Below are 26,998 nucleotides of genomic sequence, written 5' to 3'. Positions count from 1 at the left end.
TTTCGCTTAAGGACCATCAAGATAAGTTAAGGGAAGTTAGGGCTTGTACGGAGACATATAACCAGTCGTTTTTCCCTTCCTCAAATTGCGAGTGTAACAGGAAAAGAAATGATTGCTATTGGTACAGAGTACCCTCCGCTACGCACCGTACGATTGCTTGTTGAGTATGTATGTATATGTACGTATATACTCACCATCAGATCAAAATAAAAACTTGACCGACGGATACAATGTTTTCCGTGTACATTGTACATGGGCATTCATCGGTGTAATTTTAGTACAATTATTGACGTGATACATTGTTAAGGGAAGTTAGGACTTGTACGGAGACATATAACCAGTCGTTTTTCCCTTCCTCAAATTGCGAGTGTAACAGTCTGAGACAATATTTTTATCTATGGCCGTGAATCGCCTTAAGGAATAACAAACATATTGCGATGTAAACAAATTCTGTGTGAAAGCGATAGCTGACTGTCGTACCAAAGACGCTTTAAAATAACCTGGAGAAACAGAACAGTATCCGAGCAGCTACATAAAGCCGGCATTTCACCCACGTACAGACTGTTGCCCTCAAGCAGCCACGCGAAGTACTATCATTATATCTGTGAAAGCCTTGTATGCATTAGATGTGGATCTCAGATTCAAAAAGTGATTATGTGATGGTAAAGTTCTGGCTTGTGCCAAGCGTACGAAAGAAAAAAGTGACAACTTTTCAGTGAGTGAAATAAAAGCGCCAGTGGGGAACGGGTAAAATTTATATTTTAGCTCAAGTTTGCACATCGTCCTCCGCTGCTGTTTTGGTCCACACAGCAGTACGTCAGTCCCTTCAGTACACCACATAACTCTCCCTTGTGACACCAAAATTTCTGACACTCGCCAGTTCCCCACAGTCTGTCGCACGAGTTTCTTACTATTGTAGCAGTTGTAAATGTTTACTCGTCTTGAAGGCAGTCGCTGAGAAAACGTCTTGCTTCTGCTGCATTAAACGTGGCAGTAACGTATATTAAACGCCTGTCTGCAGTTTCCTGCGCTGAATAATTCATGTTTGTACGTCTACCGCGCAACACATTAGTAACTTCTCTAGTTACGCAGAGGCATTCGCAGAGTGCCTAGCAAACAACTCCAGTGATGAGGGGCGCAGTGTGGGCAATTATGCATGAGGCTGTAGGCAGCAACGCAATGCCAGACTGAGGTCCGTTAATGTACGGTACTGCGTCTCGCGTGCTCTTGTGAGTGTAGTAGAGACAGGAGGGGGAGAGAGAAAATTACTCAAGTGCAAGTTTTACCTCAAGGACAAAAAACTAAAAAAAAGAAAGCAGGTGACTTAGTATCCTTTTGTATGTGAGGAGCATCGTGCAGAGCCAGCAGAGAGATCGTTAATGCGCGCCTGTGCAGTGTCTCTCGACTTGTACCAGTATCCTCTCCTTGACAGAGAAAGAGCATACGACACTACTGATGAACACATTCTTTGGACGGGGAAGTTAAGCTCGGCGGTCGCCTCGGAGCTGTTAGAGGAGGAATAATTCGTGTGCCAGCACCAGATTTCATCCTATGCCTTCCCTTCATCTGTAACAACACAAATCCCAGACTACACTGTTCAAGCACTCCTTCATTCACCCACACAACACAGAAACAGAATGAATAGCAAGTCGTAAGAAGGCAACGCCGGCCGGTGTAGCCGAGCGGTTCTAGGCGCTTCAGTCCGGAACCGTGCTGCTGCTGCGGTCGCAGGTTCTAATTCTGCCTCGGATGTGTGTGATGTCCTTAGGTTAGTTAGGTTTAAGCAGTTCTAAGTTCTAGGGGACTGATGACCTCAGATGTTAAGTCCCATAGTGCTCAGAGCCATTTGAACCTACTGCACTCCCCTGACTTAAGCCCCCGTGTGTTCAACTCGATTTCTAACCTGAAGGAAACACTTCACGGCATTCGCTTCACAACTGCTACAAATTCGTCGGGCAATAGACCGCGCCGCTCGAACTGTCAACACAACTGGCACTGCTAAGAGTATCCTACGACTTCTACATCGCTGGCCATGGGTTATACACGACCGCACGCCAATGCGCTGAGGCGCTCGACGCTGCTCAAACTAGTAGTTCTCTGAATACATCAGAGTGGGCATTTAGGTTAAACTCATTCTGTTCATTCAGTTGTAATTCCGGTTGCCGTTTTCTGTGCACAAAAATCTTCATTTCCTCGAGTAGGTTTAGTTACTGCCCGTTTGGCACCCTATGCAGCACTTTCATATTATTCTGTGTGTTTCCTACCGAATGTTTTTCTCTGTCCAAATGTGTACCGAAAGCGCTCTTATTTTGGTTATACGTATGCTCTCTAAAACGAGTCTTGAAATTTCTTCCTGTCTGACCGATATAAAACTCGTCACAGTCTTGGCAACTGGTCTTATAGAATCAGAGCACAAATATTTGTTGCTGTTATTGCCACTTTGTGGCATAGCCGAAACTGATGATAGTGAAGTGTGAAAGTTAGTGTGATCAAGATAGATCTGTAAAATAAAGGGCCAAAATATGAACACAGACTAATTTTTAGACTGTGTAGATTGCAGATTCCTTGACTTGCGCCATAGGGTGGTGGGGTGTCGGGTTCCGCTGAACAGCTCAGGAGTCCACTATACGCAGGGGCGGCTACACGAGTAGCAGGGGCTGTGTGGCGTGGACTGGGCGGTTTTTTAGGTTAGAGGGTCTCGGGAAAACAAAAAAGGGCTTCAGTCACAAAGGGTGCAGGCCGAGCAGAGGAAGAACGTAGATACAGGAACCATCGGTATAACAGTTGTAAATTGTCGTAGCTGTGGAGGGAAACTACTAGAGCTCCAAGCGCCTATAGAAAGCACTAGGGCTCAAATCGTTACAGGCACTGAAAGCTGGCTAAAGCCGGAGAAAATCTCAGCCGAAATTTTTTCGAAGACCCTAACTGTGTTAAGAAAGGGTAGCTAAACAAGGCTGGCAGTGGCGTGTTTGTTGCTGTTAGAAGTAGTTTATCTTGTCGCGAAATTGAAGTAGATAGTTCCTGTGAGTTAGTATGGGCAGAGGTCATTCTTGTCAACCGGAATAAAATAATAAATCGGTGCTTTCACCGATCTCCCAGTTAAGATGATACAAATGTTGAAAGGTTCAAAGAAAACTTGAGTTTGATTTCAAAGAGGGCGGAGAAGCGGACAGAGGCTCGGGGCGTTTTCATATCCTAGGGGTTGGAAACTGCCCCTGAAGGCGGAAGAATCAGCAAAGATCAACGGCATGAGGATGCAGAAGGCAATAGAAACCACTGAATTAGAGACACAAAACGTATATCCACAGGACAAGCGGGCTGTAATTGAAGAAGTATCATGATGATCTCTCCTTTAGCAAAAGATTCCTGAATAGTCCCCCATTCGGATCTCCGGGAGGGGACTGCCAAGGGGGAAATTACTATGAGAAAAAGATTGAATAATCAACGAAATAATAACATTCTGCGAGTCGGGGCGTGGAAGATCAGAAGCTTGTAAGTGGTAGGGAAACAACAGAACCTGAGATTGGAAGTGCAAAGGCTCAATCTAGATATAGTAGGGGGCAGTGAAGTGAAGTGGAGAGAAGACAAGGATATCTGATCAGATGAGTACAGGGTAACATCAACAGCAGCAGAAAATGGTATAATGGGAGTAGGATTCGTTATGAATATGAAGGTAGGGCAGAGAGTGTGTTAATGTGAACAGTTCAGTGATAGAGGTATTATTATCAGAATCGACAGCAAACCAACACCGACAACGGTAGTTCAGGTAGACATGCCGACATCACAAGCTAAAGATGAGGAGACAGAGAAGGTGTATGAGGATACTGAAAGGGTAATACAGTATGTAATGGGAGATGAAAATATAATAGTCATGGAGGACTGGAATGCAGTTGTAGGGGAAGGAGTAGAAGAAAAGGTTACAGGAGAATATGGGCTTGGGATAAGCAATGAGAGAGGAGAAAGATTAATTGAGGTCTGTAATAAACTACAGCCGGTAATAGCGAATACTCTGTTCAGGAATCACGAGAGGAGGAGGTGTGCTTGGAAAAGGCCGGGTGGTACGGGAAGATTTCAGTTGGATTACATCATGGTCAGACAGAGATCCCGAAATCAGATACTGCATTGTAAGGCATACCCAGAAGCAGATATAGACTCAGATCACAATATAATAGTGATAAAGAGTAGGCCGAAGTGTAAGACATTAGTCAGGAAGAAACAATACCCAAAGAAGTGGGATAAGGAAGTACTAAGGAATGACGAGATACTGTTAAAGTTCTCTAAGGTTATAGATACGGCAATAAGGAATAGCTCAGTAGGCAGTACAGTTTAAGAGGAATGGACATCTCTAAAAAGGGCCATTACAGAAGTTGGGAAGGAAAACATAGGTACAAAGAAGGTAACTGCGGAGAAACCATGGGTAATAGAATACATACTTCAATTGATCGATGAAAGGAGGAAGTACAAAAATGTTCCGGGAGACTCAGGAATACAGAAATACAAGTCGCTGAGGAATGAAATAAATAGTAAGTGCAGGAAAGCTAAGACGAAATAGCTGCATGAAAAACTTGAAGAAATCGAAAGAGAAATGATTATAGGTGGGACTGACTCAGCATACAGGAGAGTAAAGACAACCTACGGCGACATTAAAAGGAAGGGTGATAACATTAAGAGTGCAACAGGAAAGCCACTGTTAGTTAAATGCAGACGAGAGAGCGGATAGGTGGAAAGAATACATTGAAAGCCGCTATGAGCAGTAAGATTTGTCTGATGTCATAGAAGAAGAAACAGGGGTCGATTTAGTAGAGATAGGGAATTAGAATAAGAATTTAAAAGAGCTTTGGAGGACTTCAGTTCAAATAAGGCAGGAGGGATACATAACATTCCATCAGAACTTGTAAAATTGTTGGGGGAAGTGGAAACAAAACGACTATACACGTTGGTGTGTAGAATGTATGAGTCTGGCGACATACCATCTGACTTTCGAAAAAACATCATCCACACTATTCCTAAGGCGGCAAGAGCTGACAAGTGCGAGAATTATCGCACGATCAGCTTAACAGCTCACGCATCCAAGTTGCGTGTTGCGTTCACAAATAATATACAGAAGAATGGAAAAGAAAATTGAGGATGCGCTAGATGACGATCAGTTCGGCTTTAGGAAAGGTAAAGCCACGCGAGAGGCTATTCAGACGATGCGGTTAATAATGGAAGCAAGACTAAAGAAAAATCAAGACACGTTCATACGATTTGTCGACCTGGAAAAAGCGTTCAACAATGTACAATGGCACAAGATGTTCGAAGTTCCGATAAAAATAGGGCTAAGCTATAGGGAGCGACGGGCAATATACAATATTTAGAAGGGCCAAGAGAGAATAATAAGAGTGGACGACCAAGAACTAAGTGCTCGTATTAAAAAGGGAGTAAGACAAGGATGTAGTCTTTTGCCCCTACTGTTCAACCTGTACATCGAGGAAGCAATGATGGAAATAGAAACAAGGTACAGGAATGGAATTAAAATTCAAGGCGAAAGGATATCAATGATAGGATTCCCTGATGACTTTGCTATCCTGACTGAAAGTGAAGAGGAATTACACGATCTGCTGAACGGAATGAACAGTATAATGAGTACATAGTATGGACTGAGAGTAAATCGAAGAAAGACGAAGGTAATGAGAAGTAACAGAAATGAAAACAACGTGAAATTTAATATCAGAATAGATGGTCACGAAGTCAATGAAGTTAAGGAATTCTGCTACCTAGGCATTAAGATAACGAGTGACGGGCGGAGCAAGGACATCAAAAGCAGACTAGCAATGACAGAAAGGGCATTCCTGGCTAAGATAAGTCTACTAGTGTCAAGTATCGGCCTTGATTTGAGGAAGAAATTTCTGAGAATGTACATCTGGAGTACAGCATTGTATGGTAGTGAAACATGGACTGTGGGAAAACCGGAACAGAAGAGAATCGAAGCATTTGAGATGTGGTGCTACAGACGAATGGTAAGGTAAGGAATGAGGAGGTTCTGTGCAGAATCGGAGATCAAAGGCATATGTGGAAAACACTGATAAGGAGAAGGGACAAGATGATTGGACCTTTTAAGACATGAGGGAATGATTTCCATGGTACTAGAGGGAGCAAATAATAGAGGTCGTAGGTTGCAAGTCTGAGATGAAGAGAGTAGCACAGGAGAGGGCCGCATCAAACCAGTCAGAAAACTGATGACTGATGATCCCAAAAAAAAAAAAAAAAAAAAAAAAAAAGTTGACGAAAATACGTGTTTAATTCCGGATGTACGCATAAAACGTCATCCGAAGTTGTACTAAACGCATTCTCTGAAAATTATTTCCAGCATTTAGTTCATGAGCCCACGCGAATAATAAACTGCTGTGAAAACACACTTGACCACTTAGCAACAAATGACCCTGAATTAATGGCGAGCATCAAAACGGGTACAGGGATTAGTGAACTCAGGGTTGTCGAAGCGAGATTGAATATAGTAATCCCCAAATCCCTCAAAAATAAACAAAAAATATACCTAGTCAAAAAAAAAAAATGGTTCAAATGGCTCTGAGCACTATGCGACTTAACTTCTGATGTCATCAGTCGCCTAGAGCTTAGAACTAATTAAACCTAACTAACCTAAGGATATCACACACATCCATGCCCGAGGCAGGACTCGAACCTGCGACCGGAGCGGTCGCTCGGCTCCAGACTGTAGCGCCTATAACCGCACGGCCACTCCGGCCGGCATACCTAGTCAAAAACGCAGATAAAAATTCACTTGACGCCTTCCTGAGAGACAGTCTCCACTCCTTCCAAATTAACAGTATAATTCAAAGATATAATATCGGCAGCAGTTGAGAGATTTATACCAAATAAATTAACAAACGACGGAGCTGATCCTATTTGGAACACAAAACGGGTCAGAACACTGTTGCATAAACGACGAAACAAAGATGCCAAATTTAAACTGACGCAAAATCTCCAAGATTGGCAATCTTTTACAGAAGCTCGAAATTTGGTGCGGACTTCAATGCGAGATGCTTATAATAGTTTCCACAACGAAACTTTATCTCGAAACCTGGCAGAAAATCGAAAGAGATTCTGGGCTTATGTGAGGTATGCTAGCGGCAAGACACAATCAATGCCTTCCCTGCGCGGTTGCAATGGAGATACTATTGAAGACAGTACTGCCAAAGCAGACTTGCTAAACACAGCCATCCGAAATCTTTCACAAAAGAAGACGAAGTAAATACTCCAAAATCCAAATCAAGAACAGCTGTCAACATGAGTAACGTCGAAGTAGATATCCTCGGAATAGTGAAGCAACTTAAAACACTTAATAAAAGCAAGTCTCCTGGTCCAGACTATATACCAATTAGGTTCCTTCCAGAGTATGCTAATGAAATAGCTCCATACTTAACTATTATGTACAACCGTTCAGTCACGAAATATCCGTCCCAACGACTGGAAAGTTAAACAGGTCACACCAATGTTCAAGAAAGATTCCATATCGTTAACGTCGATATGCAGCAGGATTTTGGAACATATATTGTGTTCGAACATTATGAAGTACCTCGAAGAAGACGGTCTATTGAAACACAGTCAACATGCATTTAGAAAACATAGTTCTTGTGAAACACAACTAGCTCTTTACTCGCATGAAGTGTTGAGTGCTATTGACAAGGGATTTCAGATCCATTCCTATTTCTGGATTTCCGTGCTTATGGAATATCGCATCAGCTATGTAACTGGATTCGTGATTTCCTGTGAGAGAGGTCACAGTTCGTAGTCATCGATTGAAAGTCATCGAGGAAAACAGAAGTAACTTCTGGCGTTCCCTAAGGTAGCCTTATAGGCCCTTTGCTGTTCATTGTATATATAAACAATTTGGGAGACAATCTTAGCAGCCGTCTTATGTTGTTTGCAGATGACTAGTAAAGTCATCAGAAGATCAAAACAAATTGCAAAACGATTTAGAAAAGATACATGTCTAGTGCGAAAATTGGCAGTTGGCTCTAAATAACGAAAAGTGTGAGGTCATCCACTTGAGTACTAAAAGAAATCCCTTATACTTCGGTTACACGATGAATCAGACAAATCCAAAGGCTGTAAATTCAACTAAATACTTAGGAATTTCAATTACGAACGACTTAAATTGGAAGGAACACATGGAAAACGTTGTGGGGAATGCTAACCAAAGACTGTGTTTTATTGGCAGGACACTTAGAAAATGTAACAGATCCACTAAGGAGACTGCCTACACTACGCTTCTCCGTCCTCATTTAGAATATTGCTGCGCGGCGTGGGATCCTTACCAGATATGATTGATGGAGTACATTGAAGAAGTTCAGAGATGGGCAGCACCTTTTGTATTATCGCGAAATAGGGGAGAGAGTCCCTGAAATGATACAGGATTTGAGATGGACATGATTAAAATAAAGGCGGTTTTCGTTGCGGCGGAATTTTCTCACGAAATTCCAATCATCAACTTTCTCCTCCGAATGCGAAAATACTTTGTTGACACCGACCTACTTTTGGGTATGGTGTTTGTTCTTTCCGTGCGCTTTGCGGGATTGGAACAATACAGAATTTCGAAGGTGGTTCGATGAACCCTCTGCCAGGCACTTAAATGTGATTTGCAGAGTATGCATGTAGATGTAGATGTAGACTTTATGTCTTCAGTTGATGATTTTATTTTTACCAAATTTATTTTCTTCAAACAGTATTGTCTCCTTCAGACTACTTTCGTTCGGCAGCTATGGAAGGGCGGAATCGTTGTTTCCAGTCTTAGTAGCAGCGCTGAAAGTCATTCAGTGGTGAGGCCTTTCTAACATGTCCGTCACATTTTTTGAATGTTCTCCATGACTCAAAATGACGCCCTTTTAAGAATTTTTTCAATTTAGGGAAAATAAAAAAATCACAAGGAGCCAGATTAGGTGAAAAGGCGGTGCTGTAACACACCAGGAATGCCTTTTGAGCACGAAAATTCGATGATACATGGGTGTGGTCATGTGACATGGGACGTTGTCATTGTGTAGCATCCACTTGTCTCCAAACTCCGGTCTCACTCAGTTCACCCTTTTCCGTAGACTTCCAAGAACGTATTTGTAAAACATTTAGTTGATACTTTGTCCTATAGGAACAGATTCTTTATGCACGATAACCCTTACTGCCAAAAAAGGGAATCAACATTTCTTTGATCTCTGATTTGCTCATTAGAGTTTTTATCGGTGGAGGTGATGTCTCAGTGTACCACTCCTCACTTTGGCGCTTTGTTTGAGAATCGTACTCAAAAATGCGTGAGTCATCATCTGTGATGACACGACTGAACTATTCGCGGCCATTGGCATCCATTTCAAGAAGATCAATACACACATTACTTAGATTGTCCTTTCGCTTAGTTGTGACATGTTTAACATGTCACCTACCGTCCTTATTGTTAAACGCCGGTCTGATCTCACAAGAGCATGCACACATTCGACATTTTTTTAGGGTTTTAAAGTTGAAGGTCTCGCTGAGAGTTCATCTTCAACATATTCAAGGTCATCCAAAAATGATTTGTGCCAGTGATAACTTGTGCTCTTGATAAGGAATATTCCCCGTAGACCTGTTTCGACTTTGCAATGGTCGCACTCGCGGTTCCCCCAAGTGTATCATGAAACTCGCTGGCATAACGTTGCTCTAAATTTCACTGTTAAGTTTTGATAACATAGAACAAAAAAACGGACTTTCGCTGATAGTACTCTAAAATTCGTGATGGCTGTACGGAGCTGCAACTCGAATTGAGCATCTGAAAGGGAAGAACACGCCCGTCTACACAAGTTTCCCTTACAATTTCACGTTACTAATCCTTATTCAGTTTTTTTAACCTGCTCACGCCTTTTTTCGGTTTCTCCATTTTTCGTATAACATTCGTACTCCTAAAATTCTGCGTGCCGGTTCATAACGCAGTGTTGCCAGATAGCTTGCGGTGTTGTCAGTCTCATTATTTATCTCACACACATCGGAAGTTCCACAAAATTATGTCACTGCAAACCGTGACATACAGGAGTGAGTCGTGACTGAAAAAAAAAAAATGGAAAATCAATACAAGGAAACCGATGTGAGCCCTAAGAAGAGTAGTTACCCGACGGGAGGCGGAATGTTGACATCAGAAAAGAACTAGGAGTGGAAAGCTGAAATGGATATTTTGAAGAATACAAGAACGACTGGAAGGACCTTGTCACAAGAACGGAAGAAGACAGAATACCAAAATTTAATGATGAATTATTAACCAGCAGGCAGAAGATCTTCAGAGAGATCCGGAAAAGGATGGAGGCATCAACAGTTTGAACGTTGAAGGCAAATGCCTAACACATGCAGAAAGAACAAGAGTAGAAGTTATCTGTGCACATTTTAATTTATCATCCTGATACTCCTGTTAAGCGATATTGGAATCCAAAGAAAAACATAAATCTGGTTCCCCACATGGGATTTGAGCGATCCCAGTGCCTTGACTTGCGCTCGTCTCTGTAACGGAGCGGTAGAAGCACTGGTTCTGTTCCCAAAAACTGCAGGCAGTTTCTCTTAGGGTGAGGACTGTAACAGCGCGTTGTACATCGAGTTAAGGTAGTTCGAACCCTAAAGCCCGTCTCCCCTTTCCCCGTCAGGTCATATTCTGCATTACCTGCTAGTCTTCTGTTACCACTCTTACAACAGCATTTGAACCACCTATCAGATTCTTGTTCCCCTTTACGTATTTTATTAATCAGATATTCTCCGTACATCCTCATCATCAGCTTTTGATGTTAGCACACACACAAACCTGTAGAGCACTAGTTGGTGTTCATTTAGTTTCAATTCACAGAAGAAAAATTCGGTCACAGACTGCTCTTAACAACATATCATGCCATCTATATTTTTGTTTCGACCTTTTACACTCTTCACTGACCCTGTTATTATTACTCTACAGTCCTCTTGACAGAAATCTTTCACCCTTACAATTTCACCTTACTAATCCTTATTCAGTTTTTTAACCTGCCCACGCATTTTTCGGATCCTCCACTTTTCGTTTAACATTCGTGCTTCTAAAATTCTGCGTTCCGATTCATAAACCGTTAGTCACATCTTCCTCCTGATAGCACCCTCATGAGCTGCCGCCACACGAAGTTACGCAGTTTACATCTTCTCACTTTGACTATCCGCTCCTGCCCATTAAAAGTGCAGTTGCTCGAAAGCGGCAGACAACAAACATCAAACCGCTGTGCGGAGTGCTACATGCTTGGATGTAGAAATGACTACGCTGTTAGCAGCGCAACCAGACGGCGTTCTTTCGCAGAAAACAGGTTGTGACGTAATGAATGTACACTATGTGATCAAAAGTATCCGGATGCCCACAAAAACATACTTTTTGATAGTAGGTGCTGCCACCTGCGGCCAGGCACCCCATATCAACGACCTCAGTAGTCATTAGATATCGTGAGAAAGCAGAATGGGGCGGTCCACGGAGATTAGAGATTAGATTACATTAGTTTTTCGTTCCATAGATACGTGCTGAGGAGATCCTCGTGGATGTGGAACATGTCAATTTTTTTTAAAAGCTGAAATAACAATACTAATAGTATGAATACATACAATACATCATTTGTTTTCTATTAAAACATTCGTCAATGGAGTAGAAGGAGTTGGCCACTAGTAAGTCTTTGAGACTCCTTTTAAACTGATCATTATTTGTAACTAAATTTTTTATGTTTGCTGGCAAATTATTGAAGATGAGTGTTCATGAGTAGTGGACCACTTTTTGAACTAAAGTAAGTGCTTTTATGTCCTTGTGCAGATCATTATTGTTCCTGGTATTGTATGTATGAACTGAGCTGTTTGTTGGAAAAAGAGACATATTCTTTAGGACAAATTTCATTAAGGAGTAAATATACTGAGAGGCAGTAGTTAGTATACCCAGTTCTTTGAAGAGGTTTCTACATGATGTCCGTGAATTTACTCCACAAATAATACGTATTACACGCTTTTGGACTCTGAAAACTTTTGTTTGACTTGAAGAGTTACCCCAAAATATTATACCATATGACATTATGGAATGAAAGTAGGCAAAGTATGCAAGATTTTTCATTTGTATGGCGCCTATGTCAGCTAACACTCTAATTGCAAATACAGATTTGTTAAGGCGTTTCTGCAGTTCTGTGGTGTGTTCCTCCCAACTGAATTTATTATCAGGTTGTAATCCCAGGAATTTAAGACTGTCAACCTCTTCTATCTGCTCTTCTTCATACTTTATGCATATGCTGGGTGGAAACCTCTTACAGTTTCTGAATTGCATATAGTGAGTCTTTTCGAAGTTTAATGTCAGTGAGTTGGCTTTAAACCATTTATTAACATCCATGAAAACATCATTACCAGATCTTTCTAGAACTACACTCGACATACTGTTTATTGCAATACTTGTGTCATCTGCAAACAAAACGAACTCTGCTTCTGGCAGTGTAACTGATGAGAGATCATTAATGTACACAAAAAAAGCAATGGCCCTAAGATAGATCCTTGTGGGACACCACATGTAATTTCTTCCCATTCTGATGATGACTGATGACTTAATTCACTAATCCCTTGCAATGACACCCTTTGTTTCTTGTTAGCAAGTTATACTTTGAACCATTTTGCAGCACTGCCCGTGACACCATAGAATTCTAATTTATTTAAAAGGATGTTGTGGTTCACACAATCAAATGCCTTTGACAAATCACAGAAAATACCTGCTGCTTGTAATTTGTTATTTAATGAATTAAGTACATTTTCACTGTAGGCGTAAATAGCCTTCTCGGCATTAGAACCCTTCAGAAATCAAAACTGTGTTCTTGATAATATGTTATTTGTGGTCAGATGGTTGAGAAGCTGCCTGTACATTACATTTTCTAAAATTTTTGAGAATGCTGGCAAAAGTGAAATCGGTCTGTAGTTTGATGGTATCTCTTTATCCCCTTTCTTGAATAGAGGCTTAACATCTGCATATTTTAGCCAGTCAGGAAATGTCCCAGTTATAATTGAATGGTTACACAAGTAACTTAGAATTGTACTAAACTCACAAGAACATGCTTTAATTAACTTTGTTGATGTTTCATCATAACTACTAGAATGCTTTGTTTTTAAAGATTTTATTATGGAAGTTATTTCTTTTGGTGAAGTGAGTGACATATTCATGTACCTGAAGCTATTTGCAAAGGCTAGTTTCAGATATTTAAGGCCATTTTTTACTGATCCTGACAATCCCATTCTATCAGTAACGGATATAAAGTACTTGTTAAATACACTTGCCACACTATGCCCATCGGTTATTAATGTGTCATCTACCCTTAATGGTATTTGCTCCTGTTCCTTTCTGGTTTTACCAGTCTTCTCTTTCACTATATCCCATATTGTTTTTATTTTGTTCCCTGGCATTGCTATCTTCTTCTCATAGTGCATTTGTTTAGATGTCTGAATTGCTTTTTTTAATATTTTACAGTATTCTTTGTATTTAGCTAAATCATCAGCACTGGAGCTATTCTTGGTCGACAGATACATTTTCATTTTTGTCTTACAGGAAATCTTTATTCCTTGTGTAATCCATGGTTTTATAATAGACTTCTGTTTAATTTGAGTAACTTTTAGAGGAAAACAGTTTTCAAACATGGTACTGACGTTATTCATGAATGTGTTATATTTTTCATTCATTTCATGAGCACTATAAACAACTTTCCGGTTCATATCTTTGAGCAGTTATCTAAAACATTCAATTTTTGGTTGACTGACTACTCTCCTGTACTCAGATTTACCAGTCTTGATAATCTGCTTATAATTTACATCTAAAACAAGGAGCTGCATGTCATGATCTGATAGTCCATTTATTATATCTTTTATGATATGATTTTGTTCCTTCAATTTGTCTATAAAAATGTTATCAATGGCTGTCCTTGAGGATTTAGTGATCCTAGTTGAGAAGTTTACAGTATGAGTTAGATTGAAAGACAACATTACTAACTGCAGTAAATGTTTACTGGAAGATTGCATTAGAAAATCTGTATTAAAGTCACCAGCAATCAAAATTTCTTTGTTTCTTCCTGTTAAATAACCCAAAAGAGCTTCTAGATGATTTATGAATAGATTATAATTTCCTGCAGGTGCTCAGTAAATAGTTACTATTACATAGGATCTGTTATGGAACTCTACTTCTGTTCACATGCTTCTAGATGCTGCTCTAAACAGAATTTATTAATGTCAATGTTCTTGAATTTATGGAAGTTTTTAATAAATGTGGCAAGTCCTCCTCCATCCATATCTACTCTGCAGAAATAGGAGGCTAGCTTAAACCATGAAATGTCTAACATATCTATACCAGTCGTCACTTGATGTTCAGAGAGGCAGATTATGTCAATTTGGTTAGATGAATTCATTTCATCAATACAAATGAGTAGTTCATCAACTTTATTTCTGAGTCCCGGAATGTTCTGGTGTAATAAAGAGAACTGATACTGCATACTAATGGGATTATAACTGCTTTGGCGAACATTGAACTGGCAGTTTCTGATTACTTTCTGTTAAACACTGTTTAAATGGAGGCTGTATGCTAAAATCTGACCCCTGTTCATCTGTTTTCTCAAACTGAGTGTGTCTGCCAATCTCTCTTAAAACTCGTTTTCTTTCCCCCTTCCCTATCCTAAAAAAGGCATCCCTCTGACACCTGTGACCACTGGTATTTTACCACTTGCGACAGGGTCCCTCCTTAAGTTTTCTGCAATCAACCCAGACAGTTTTCTCTTCCCTTTCCTATTGAGGTGAAGGCCATGCCTAGTGTAGTTCCACCTATCGATAGCATCCACAGGAATCAAACCAATATGGGACCATATATCCGTCCTAAGCAGCCACTCCAAGTTCACCCTCCCGACGGAAGAGTTCAAATGAGGCCGATCACGGCGTCTCAACACAGACACAAATCCTACACGTGTATGCTTCGTTGCTGATGCTATCTTCACCAGGTCACTCTCTATGGAATATTCAGAGTCTCTGTCAGTGCTGTTTCCCGGACCACCCACTATAACCACGGCATCCTCCTTCGTGAAATCTTTGCATAATGAACCTACATCCTCTACCTGACCCAGATCTGCACTAGGCTTGAAAAAGTTTGTGACCTGGTACTCTGGACCTAGATTTTCCTGCAGTAGTTGGCCAACACCTCTACCATGGGAGTTACCTAACAACAGAACTTTCTTTCTCTTTACAAATTTCCCTACCTTTTTCAAGTCCTTGAAAGCTTGTTGTGCCCTTTTTACAGCTTCAGCTACATGAGGCTCATCCGATTCTGACTGAGGCAACAGTTCAAATCTATTTTCAAGATTTATGACAAAGCTGTCTGATGCTCTCCTTTGCCTGTTCCCCCTATTATCAGTTGCCACTTCCCGCCTCTGTTCACCCTTCTCCATCTTTAACCTGTCCAGTTCCTCCCTTGCCTTGTCTAAGTCAGCTTGAGGAGCTGCATTTTTCCCTTCCTGTTCCAGTATTTTCCTGTCTCTACTGCAGAACCTACAATACCACTGGTGAGCCTCATTTATGTCCCCATTTCCCACCCCACTAAATTCGCCCCAATGAAAGAAACTACATCACCCATCACATCACATCCCGGAACTAACGATCATACGGCATGTCACGCACTTCTCACTCATGGTAAAAACAGAAATCGTGTAAACTGATTTAAGTACTGACTAAAACGTAAAAAAAGGACCATAGAAACTATTCAGGCAGATATAAAGAAATTGAAAGAGTACTGAATAAAAAAAAACTGGTGATTACATATAAGTTTAAGTCACTGTTTACTTACGATACGCGCGCGTGAAATTAAGCCTAAAATCCGTACTATAAGCGCGAGAAGGAAAATAAACTTCTTAGCCCGTTTAATCTTCTTTAACACTTCACTAACACTTCCACTAATGTAACATCACTTATATTATATTTATATCCACAGGAAACGTTTACCTATAAGTTTCATTCACTGCTTACTTACGATTCGCGCGCGTGAAATTAGGCCTAGGATTCGTCCTACAGGCGTGAGAAGAAAAATACGCTTCTTATCCCGTTTAATCTTATTTTATATTTCACTAACACTTCCACTAATTTAACAACACTTAGATTATATTTATAACAACTGTAAACGTTTAAAAAGAGCTTAATAACAACGCTTTTTATAGTTATTTATTGCAGCAAATACTCGAAGAGTCCGCGTCGGCGCAGTGTTGCCAACTCACGGACTTCGAACGTGGTCAGGTGATTGGGTGTCACTTGTGTCACACGTCTGTACGCGAGATTTCCACACCCCTAAACATCCCTAGGTCCACTGCTTCCGACGTGATAGTGGAGTGAAGGGACACGTACAGCACAAATGCATACAGGCCGACCTCGTCTGTTGACTGACAGAGATCGCCGACAGTTGAAGAGGGTCATAATGTGTAATAGGCAGACATCTATCCATAACAACACACAAGATTTCCAAACTGCATCAGGATCCACTGCAAGTACTATGACAGTTAGGCGGGAGGTGAGAAAACTTGGATTTTATGGTCGAGCGGCTGCTCATAAGCCACACATCACGCCGGTAAATGCCAAACGACGCCTCGCTAGGTGTAAGGAGCGTAAACGTTGGACGATTGAACAGTGGAAAAACGTTATGTGGAGTGACGAATCACGGTACACAATGTGTCGATCAGTTGGCAGGGTGTGGGTATGGCGAATGTCCGGGGAACGTCATCTGCCAGCGTGTGTAGTGCCAACAGTAAAATTCGGAGGCTGTGGTGTTACGGTGTGGTCGTGTTTTTGATGCAGGGGGCTTGTACCCCTTTTTGTTTTGCGTAGCACTATCACAGCACAGGCCTACATTGATTCCCACTGTTGAAGAGCAATTTGGGAATGGTGATTTAATCTTTCATCATGACCGAGCACCTGTTCATAAGGCACGGCCTGTGGCTGAGTGGTTACACGACAGTAACATCCTGGCCTGCACAGAGTTCTGACCTGAATCTTATAGAACACCTTTGGGATGCTTCGGAACGCCGACTTCGTGCCAGGCCTTTCCGACAGACATCGATTCGTCTCTTCAGTGCAGCACTCCTTGAGGAATGGGCTGCCATTCCCCATGAAACCTTCCAGCGCCTGATTGAACGCATGCCTGGGAGAGTGGAAGCTGTCATCAAAGCTAAGGGTAAGCCAACACCATATTGAATTCCAGCACTACCGACGAAGGAAGCCACGAACTTGAAAGTCATTTTCAGGCAGTTTTCCGGATACTTTTGATCACACAGTGTATATCAACATAGACATTGCGAATTCTTGTTAATATTAAAAAGGATCAACTGCTGAGCTTTAGATGATCGAGATTACTACTGCACGCGTTCCTCATGATACCACGACTGGCTTGCGATTATGGTATTGCTGGGTTCAAGACGGCCACATTTAACGCCTTCTCAGCGGCCTCAATTGCCTCGTGCTGACGCATTGTTCATTTGGACCTGTAGAACTGTACAGCAGCGTCGTGTAGAGAGGGTGGATAAAATGTGGAAACACCACAAACACAACTCATTACCATCCCTGGTATGGTGTAGGAAAGCTTTGGCTTTCAAAACAGCGTCCAAACGTCTCGGAATGAGTAAACATAGCGCCTGTATAGTTTCCGAGGAAGTCCCATACAATTATTCCTGCAAAATAGTGGCAAGTTCCGGAAACGATGGTGGAAGTCGATATGAGATCGCGTACCCTTTTCTCCAAAGTAGACCACAAAGGCTCAGTAACAGTGAGCTTTGGTGATTGTGCTGGACAGGGGAGGTGCGACTACTCATCCTCGAGCTCACAAAATCATTGCTCGACTACACGAGCTGTGTGAAACGGGGCCTTGTTTTCTTGGAACACAACTTCACCATTGGCAAAGAAACGTTGTACCACGGGAAGGAGCTGACAAGCGAAAATTGTCACATAATCCTGGGCAGTAATGTGGTCTTGTAGAGTACCCATGGGTCTCAGGGAATACCACCGTATGACTTACCTAAATCATCACTGAAGCGCCATCATGTTTCACTCTTGGTACGTAAACTCGGTGGGAAGTTGGAAACAATGTGAAACTAGGCTCAACCGAGTAAATGACTTTCTTCCACGGCTCCACAGTCCAGGGTTTATTAATTTGGCACCACGTTTATCATATAAGGACATCGCTGATGAGAGGTTTAGGAATTCCAGCTCGCCCTCCATTTCCCTGCTTCTTTGGAGCTCCCTTCCAGTTGTTTTGATGCTGATAGGGTTCACAAGTGCGACACTCATTCGTCCGCGTTTTGTCATAGCGGATGATGTTTTTATGCTTTCCGTCTACCTGGTACAAATCTTCGACAAAGTGTCTCGTGAAATACCAGACACTTCGGCTACCTTATTTACGGAAGTACCGACCATACGAGCATCAACAATTGGCCGACGTTTGAGTCCACTTAGCTCCGACAAATGCACTCACAACTACAGGGAACACTGTTCTGACCACGAATGATACTTGCAACGTATTGTGGGCCATTGCACAGGTGGCATTCCTGGTCAGGTACCATAGAGAAACCTGTAGGCTTGGCTTGCATCAGTTTTTATGTTCGAGCATGCATTTCACACTATGTTTCAATACTTTTGTCCAGCTCCCAGTATTTTTATACAGGAATTGGGCACCTTTGCATCAAGATATTGTAAGATGTCAGGCAAATCCAACACCTTCCATGAAAACCCTGACACGATAAGCAAATCCAGTAGTATGTCACATAGCTCCGAATAAATCGTGACATTAAATTAACCAAAGTAATACGAGTAACGAGTGAGCAAATGGAATACCACAGACTAACACAAGAATGCCTAAATGCATGTCATACCTCCCCACCGCGAGACAGACGCAGTTCTGAGGGGAGAAACGAGAACAGAAGCCGAGAGCAGAACCGTGTTAAGCTGGAAGGCCCTACGATAAGGGACGGACGGACACCCACGTCGCCAGCTGACCGCTAGGACCACATCACCCGCAAGTTTTAGCGTTAGACTTTTTCGCGTCTCTGTTACGTTGCAAACTTTAAAAACATTGCCCCACCATGAAAAGTATAACGTTTCTCATTGGATAGACAGAATTTTTGTAGGCGGAGATTAAGGTTAACATTGAGACCCTGATTGGTCAGATGAAAACACAGCCAGATAGTTTTTTCAAAGCAACTTCAGTAAATTGTAGTAAGGAGAAGTTAGGAGAAGAGTTGCTTCCGAGACGGCGAGGTGTGTGGAGCTGTGCTGTCCCACGCCCCCTGACGAACACCGACAAGGTAATGAACGCACGCGATGCCGCATAACAGCGCGTAAAGCTTCACTCAGAACTGCAGAAGTCCCATCTGTTACATCCCCGTTTTTGCGTAGTACTAGTGTCGATCATCAATTAAAGCTCATGGTGTTCACATTTGCCACTTGAAGTAAAAATCTGAAACGCGATGATTTTTCTGTTATATAGTTATTGAGAAGCCACATCAGCCACTGTAATTTACGACAAGTTAGATAAGTAATTAAAGATAATTGAGGGTCACTGTAGACCATTTTGATAGTTTTCTCACTTGTGAAACTTAATTTAAACCTAGATTATAGATGTGATATGGCATAGGTCATCCTTCGGTCCATTGTAGAACTTGGAAACCCATTCAGGGAATATTGGTTCACGTTTTTGTTGAACGCAGTTGGTTTTTACCATCCTGTATTAAAACATTTCCTTTTATCAATAGTGCAATTTATAAACAATGTTTTGTAAGTAGAATAAAATTTCCAATGGTAAACTTTACTGCTTTTTCGACGTTATTTTACCAGCTAACTAAAAATAGGAAAGCCTTGAAACCTTTCCACTAAATTTAGTTAGTATTAAGATTCTTTTACAGTGAGTGCAGTGAAGCTGACGCTGAAATCATTAAGTATTTGGTTATATCATCGCTAGTCTCACTGAACTCTTCTGAATTCTACATGTCATGTGTGGTCTGGCGTCTCCTTACCAGCAACAGGTCCCAGGTTCAAACTAGACAATTCCCTAAAAAACACGCTCAGAGCGTCGTTGCGCGAAAGTGGTAGGGAGACACGATATAGAACAAACAGACACCACGCAGAATGTTAGAATATGTACGCACATTGACGGTAAAACGACATATGGAGGATCACGGACTGGCAGCATGGTGATCATTCTTAAGTCTTGTTTGACGTAGCAATAGAGAGGGACGCAATGTGAAGCGCCTACCCAACAACAGAACTAAACGTAGGAGTGGCCACGTCGTCTCGTCATAAGAGTACCAGTTCAGCGTTCAGAGTCAAGATGGATTTACCAGTGTGTGAATGAAACCTGGTTGGTAGGTACTCAGAGAGCGCACAGGATAACGTTATGATTGTGGATGTGGCCGTAAACAGTTACTGTGAGTTGCACAATCAAACACACAGCTTTGTTTTTCTAAGAACCACTCATTTATACATTGCTTTAAAAGATCACAACAATACAGATGGAGGCCTAGTTAAAGAACTTGAGATGCTTTCTGTGGCCGGCCGAAGTGGCCGTGCGGTTAAAGGCCCTGCAGTCTGGAACCGCAAGACCGCTACGGTCGCAGGTTCGAATCCTGCCTCGGGCATGGATGTTTGTGATGTCCTCAGGTTAGTTAGGTTTAACTAGTTCTAAGTTCTAGGGGACTAATGACCTCAGCAGTTGAGTCCCATAGTGCTCAGAGCCATTTGAACCATTTTTTGCTTTCTGGGCTGAAGACCCAAAACCACACCAAAAACAACAATGGCGGAGGCCTGGCTAAGAAATCAAAAGCAATTAAAAATAGAAGGTACAATTTAAAAAAAACAACATGCAATTGAAAACAATTGGCGGCTGAAGGCCTACACTACACGTCCGAAGGACTACTATAATTAAAACACATTAATAACAATTTTTCCAACCAAGAAATTTCTTTTTAAACTTACAACAGAATGGCCAAAAGCCTAATTAAAGAAATATTAACTTATTGCGTGGCTGAAGACCACAAACAAATTAGAAACAACGGCTGAAGGCCTGAACAACAAGTCAGACAAACAATTTAGAATAAACCCCTTTCTTTAAAGAATGCACACGGCTGAAGGCTTTATTGAAAAGGGTTCAAATAAATCCTCGGCTGAAGGTCACACACAACACATCGAACAACTAACGGTTTAGAGCCTGGATTACAAACAGTTTCAGTTAGAACAAATTCTAAGGAAAAAATATATTTTTTAAAATAAAATCCATCTTCAAAATTTTAATTTAACATGGCTAAAGGCCTTTATGCAAAATTTAAAAAGAACTGAACTAATACGCGGCCGAAGGCCTCGCACAATACTTCAAACTGAAATGACAATAAATCTAAAGCAAACAGAACAAATGGTGCTCAGCAGTTTTCCAAGGGTTGGCATGAGAAGGTAGCTCAAACGTAAGGTGAGGTGAGACAGGCAGCCAAGAGTTGAAGTTAAATAATCGGATGGCAAACCAAACTAGGGACGGCTCAAGGACCGACCAACAATTTAACCAATTCCCTTCCGTCCGACCAACGGCACAACGACGCAAAATATCGGTCAAGGACGAGTATACGAACAGAACTACGTCTTCAGAAATTGGCGTCTAAAAACAGCCAAGGGAACAATAACCACTCTAAGCAAAATATGAACCAAACAATTTACAAGGCAGTCGAACTGCATGCCATGCCGGACAGCATCAACACGATAAGGAAAGGCACACTGCCGGAAAAGTACGCTAACGATCAGGGGAGGTAAATGGGGAATTAACGGCAACGGGGCAGAAAATGCCGCTGGTGCACTTCACTTTTAAGTAACAGTCAAGTTATTAATTAATCACAATATAGGAAGACGGCTGCAAGATTTTGCCAAGCCCAACACATCACACATTGCTGCTAGCCCGAATGGCCCTTGGAGCAACAACCCGCAAATGAACGAAGAAATGTCATAATAGCTGAGGTGTCATAACAGGTTAAGTGATCACTCAACTTCAGCGTCCACACTCGGTGGGCAACGAACTTTGTCGCTCTCGCAGCTAGCGCCTCACGATCTGACAGCGCGTGCAAGCCGCCAGTGGTCCTCGCCTGGCCTCACACCGCAGAGTTCCTTGCTGCTCTGTCCAACCCGACTGACTCGATCCAGCATGCAGAAAGCATTAAAATAACTGCTCAGTCAAAACCACACAAACTACCCACAGTTCCGCAAAACAATCCCACAAATAACTCGAACAATACTAAAACCAGTCACTGTGGAACAACTAGGAGGAATCACAAGTCGACACACAGAGAAACCCGGAAGCGGTCGGCAATCAAATACACATCGTCCGATGAGACGACAGACTGAACGACCAATCAAGGTCGTCCCCACTGAAGTCATTTGTGCTGGCAATGGTCGGGCAAGTCATGGCTGTCCGGACCTCACTGCTGTTCCGTCCCCACTGAGCTCCCAACACACGACGACCCGGAAATACTAGTGGTCGCTCTAAAGATAGTACGACAGTGCTCTTATCGACAAACGCTGCTGCCGCCACTCATGGACAGGCAAGCCAGCATCTTAGTGACTCCAGTAAATCGAATAAGGAACGAGACGGGAGTACTACCAAGACAAGATGTCAAGGAATAACAGCATGAACAGGGGCCGCGTACGGCTCATTGTGAAGGTTCCGAGAACACCAAAAGCTGCCAGGGAACATTCGTCGATGTTGTGTGAGCCCAGCAACTAGCGTACTGGTACAGGTGTCGTTGGGTACACAACTTGATTGCTTCTTGTTCGCGTAGCCAGTAATTTAGACTGCAGGCGTTATACTAAACCTGGCAGTTGTGTCCTATCCTAGAGGTTTCCGTGTCGCTATTTTTGAAAAAGATAATTGATTCAAATGGTTCTGAGCACTGTGGGACTTAAATTTAAATAACTTATTATGTAAATCCAGTATTTCGTATGTGTTTCAATATGTTTGTGAGTGTCCGTTGGCTTGGAGAAATGGCGGGAGCGCTCTAGCCAGTCACAGCGCTCGTTAATGGACAGGACACGAGGGAGTGATGGACAGGACAGAAGAGTGCAGGATGGGAAGCAGCGATGATCGGTCGCAGGAACTACGTCGAGGGTGGAGTTTTGCGCGTGGTCGCAGGAGATAAAAATATTCCGTAGTGCCGACTTGCTCACTTGTGAGATTTCCGTGGCTTCTGCAGTGAAGACGTAGTATGCGTTTAGAAGTGAATATCTCGCTAGCTAGGTTGTTGTTCATGGCTAATCACGTGAAGTAGGAATCTATTGTTTCCCTGTTATGCAACTTACATTTTATTTAATTGCTACACCATCGACACCAATAAGTGTTTTGCAGTAATAAACGGCATTCTTAAAGGTACTTCTGCTATCGTACTCATCATTTATATTCGTTATAAATAGTACCTGCAGATTTTATTTAATTGCAATCTTTCATTTATAAATTTCTATGTTGCATTCAAAATTCGCAGTTGCCGAGTGATAGGAACCTTCGACCATTCGATTCATGTGTATATTCATATTGTATACTGTAGACTCAGCAGTATTTGGCTTGTAATGCGGCAACTACGTATCCCAGCCCTTAGACAACGAAAGCAGCCAAAACTTTTAATATTTCAACTCTGAGTTTGAGGGTACGTAGTTGAGGGTCACCTCATCCACCCATTTTTTTATTTGAAAGCCCGCAGCATGTATGGGACATCATGAGACGACACCTCCGGCGTCATCCACAAACAGAATTAACAGTCCCTGTATACACAGACCAAATGCAACAGGCAGGAAATCCATCCCATAAACCTGTGCAACATAAAGCATAAAGGTTTCCATGCTTTCATTCGACATTGTGGCGGTCACAACGGTTGTTAATGTACCAGCATTTCACACTTGCACAACATTAACCTGCGATCTAATTAAACCTAACTAACCTAAGGACATCACACACATCCATCCCCGAAGCAGGATTCGAACCTGCGACCGTAGCAGTCGCGCGGTTCCGGACTGCGCGCCTAGAACCGCTAGACCACCGCGGCCGGCACGGTACGTGGAAACAGCCTGGTATTCATCTAGTAGGATGTGGAAAACCGCCTAAAAACCACATCCAGGCCAGCCGGCACACCGGCCGTCGTCGTTAATCCGCCAGGCGGATTCGATCCAGGGCCGGCGCGCATACCCGAGTCCAAAAAACCAGTGCGTTAGTGCTCTCAGCTACCCTGGCAGGTTGGTAGTATCGTGTATACAATGCATAAAATACTACTGCATTGGCACAGCTGTCATTTGTGCTCACGTGATTCATGTGTAAAGGTTTCCGAAGTCATTATAGCCGCACGATGGGAATTAACAGACTTTGAACGCGGTAAGGTAGTCCGAGCTAGAGCATGGGACATTCCGTTTCGGAAATCGTTGGAGTATTCAATATTCCGAGATCCACAGAATCAAGTGAGCACCGAGAATACCAAATTTTCGGCATAACCTCTCAACAGGGACAACAGATTGGCCGCCGGCCTTCACTTAACGACCGCGAGCAGCGACGTTTGCCTGGAGTTGTCAGTGCTAACAGACAAGCAACACTTCGTGAAATAACCTCATTGCGATCTTGCAATGTTAGTCACTTAAATATGTTACCTGGACAAATATAGTCCCTAAATTGTATTACTATAAATTAATTATTTTTCAGTGCTGGTTTTCATCTCGTCAGTGTATGTACAAGGATGTTGGATGTTTTTAACAACAAAAACATTATATACCATTGTGGAGAAGAAGGAATGCTGGGAAAAGAAAAAGAGAGTGGGTCTCAAATTCGAAGAGACATCTACAAACGGAGATCTACAACACATCCTTCAATTTTCTTCGTTTGTTGACGACGAGTGAACCTGAACTTCTTAAAAAAGAAATGCTGTCAGCGCAAGTGAGGGTAACATTTGCGGAACGCTGAATAAGTCTAAGAATACCTACCTCGTGGGTTTGAGTTGGTTAACGCCTGTTGGTTTCTTTGGGGCTATGTGAAGAAAATGCGTTCTTCAATTAGTCAGCAGTCTCCTGGTTGATATGATGCTGTCCAACACGAGGTATGCTCCAGTGTCAGAGTAGGACCTACGTCCAACATCCTCTACTCTTTTTGTATCGATTCCAGTCTCTTTTTTCCCTTAAAAAATTTTCCTTTATGGTTGTCCCTACGTAGAGACTAATTTCTGACAACACATTTGCTTCAATATTGCCCCTTCTTCTAGTTAAAAATTTGCACGTGTTCCCTTTCTTAACGATTCTTCGAAGATCCACTTCATTTCTAATCATTTCAGTCTATTTAATCATCATCATCCTTCTAACCCACTCGATCCCAGACTCGTCGATTTGTTCCTTCCCCGCTTTGCCCCACTCCATGATTTACGATGCTGTATTGCTCAGATACACTCTCGGAAATTGAGGGCAATATTTAATACTAGAAGCTCCGTTTTTGACAAGATACACTTTCCTTACCGACGGTACTCTGCTTCTTTTGTCTTCCTTACTTCATTCAGTATACACTCCTGGAAATGGAAAAAGAACACATTGACACCGGTGTGTCAGACCCACCATACTTGCTCCGGACACTGCGAGAGGGCTGTACGAGCAATGATCACACGCACGGCACAGCGGACACACCAGGACCCGCGGTGTTGGCCGTCGAATGGCGCTAGCTGCGCAGCATTTGTGCACCGCCGCCGTCAGTGTCAGCCAGTTTGCCGTGGCATACGGAGCTCCATCGCAGTCTTTAACACTGGTAGCATGCCGCGACAGCGTGGACGTGAACCGTATGTGCAGCTGACGGACTTTGAGCGAGGGCGTACAGTGGGCATGCGGGAGGCCGGGTGGACGTACCGCCGAATTGCTCAACACGTGGGGCGTGAGGTCTCCACAGCATATCGATGTTGTCGCCAGTGGTCGGCGGAAGGTGCACGTGCCCGTCGACCTGGGACCGGACCGCAGCGACGCACGGATGCACGCCAAGACCGTAGGATCCTACGCAGTGCCGTAGGGGACCGCACCGCCACTTCCCAGCAAATTAGGGACACTGTTGCTCCTGGGGTATCGGCGAGGACCATTCGCAACCGTCTCCATGAAGCTGGGCTACGGTCCCGCACACCGTTAGGCCGTCTTCCGCTCACGCCACAACATCGTGCAGCCCGCCTTCAGTGGTGTCGCGACAGGCGTGAATGGAGGGACGAATGGAGACGTGTCGTCTTCAGCGATGAGAGTCGCTTCTGCCTTGATGCCAATGATGGTCGTATACGTGTTTGGCGCCGTGCAGGTGAGCGCCACAATCAGGACTGCATACGACCGAGGCACACAGGGCCAACACCCGGCATCATGGTGTGGGGAGCGATCTCCTACACTGGCCGTACACCACTGGTGATCGTCGAGGGGACACTGAATAGTGCACGGTACATCCAAACCGTCATCGAACCCATCGTTCTACCATTCCTAGACCGGCAAGGGAACTTGCTGTTCCAACAGGACAATGCACGTCCGCATGTATCCCGTGCCACCCAACGTGCTCTAGAAGGTGTAAGTCAACTACCCTGGCCAGCAAGATCTCCGGATCTGTCCCCCATTGAGCATGTTTGGGACTGGATGAAGCGTCGTCTCACGCGGTCTGCACGTCCAGCACGAACGCTGGTCCAACTAAGGCGCCAGGTGGAAATGGCATGGCAAGCCGTTCCACAGGACTACATCCAGCATCTCTACGATCGTCTCCATGGGAGAATAGCAGCCTGCATTGCTGCGAAAGGTGGATATACACTGTACTAGTGCCGACATTGTGCATGCTCTGTTGCCTGTGTCTATGTGCCTGTGGTTCTGTCAGTGTGGTCATGTGATGTATCTGACCCCAGGAATGTGTCAATAAAGTTTCCCCTTCCTGGGACAATGAATTCACGGTGTTCTTATT

General features: G+C 42.9%; 1 protein-coding gene across 1 annotated transcript in view; it reads right to left on the bottom strand.

Moving 5' to 3' along the window:
- LOC126416167 (synaptotagmin 1-like) overlaps positions 1–26,998 on the bottom strand; it is a 986,421-nt gene that overhangs the window by 522,259 nt on the left and 437,164 nt on the right. The gene's annotated exons all lie outside the window — the stretch shown is intronic.

This window comes from Schistocerca serialis, chromosome 8 (genome assembly GCF_023864345.2).
Source record: "Schistocerca serialis cubense isolate TAMUIC-IGC-003099 chromosome 8, iqSchSeri2.2, whole genome shotgun sequence".
Classification (NCBI taxonomy): Eukaryota; Metazoa; Arthropoda; class Insecta; order Orthoptera; family Acrididae; genus Schistocerca; species Schistocerca serialis.
Note: the sequence above shows the minus strand (reverse complement) of the source record. Positions and strands in the feature narration are given on the sequence as shown.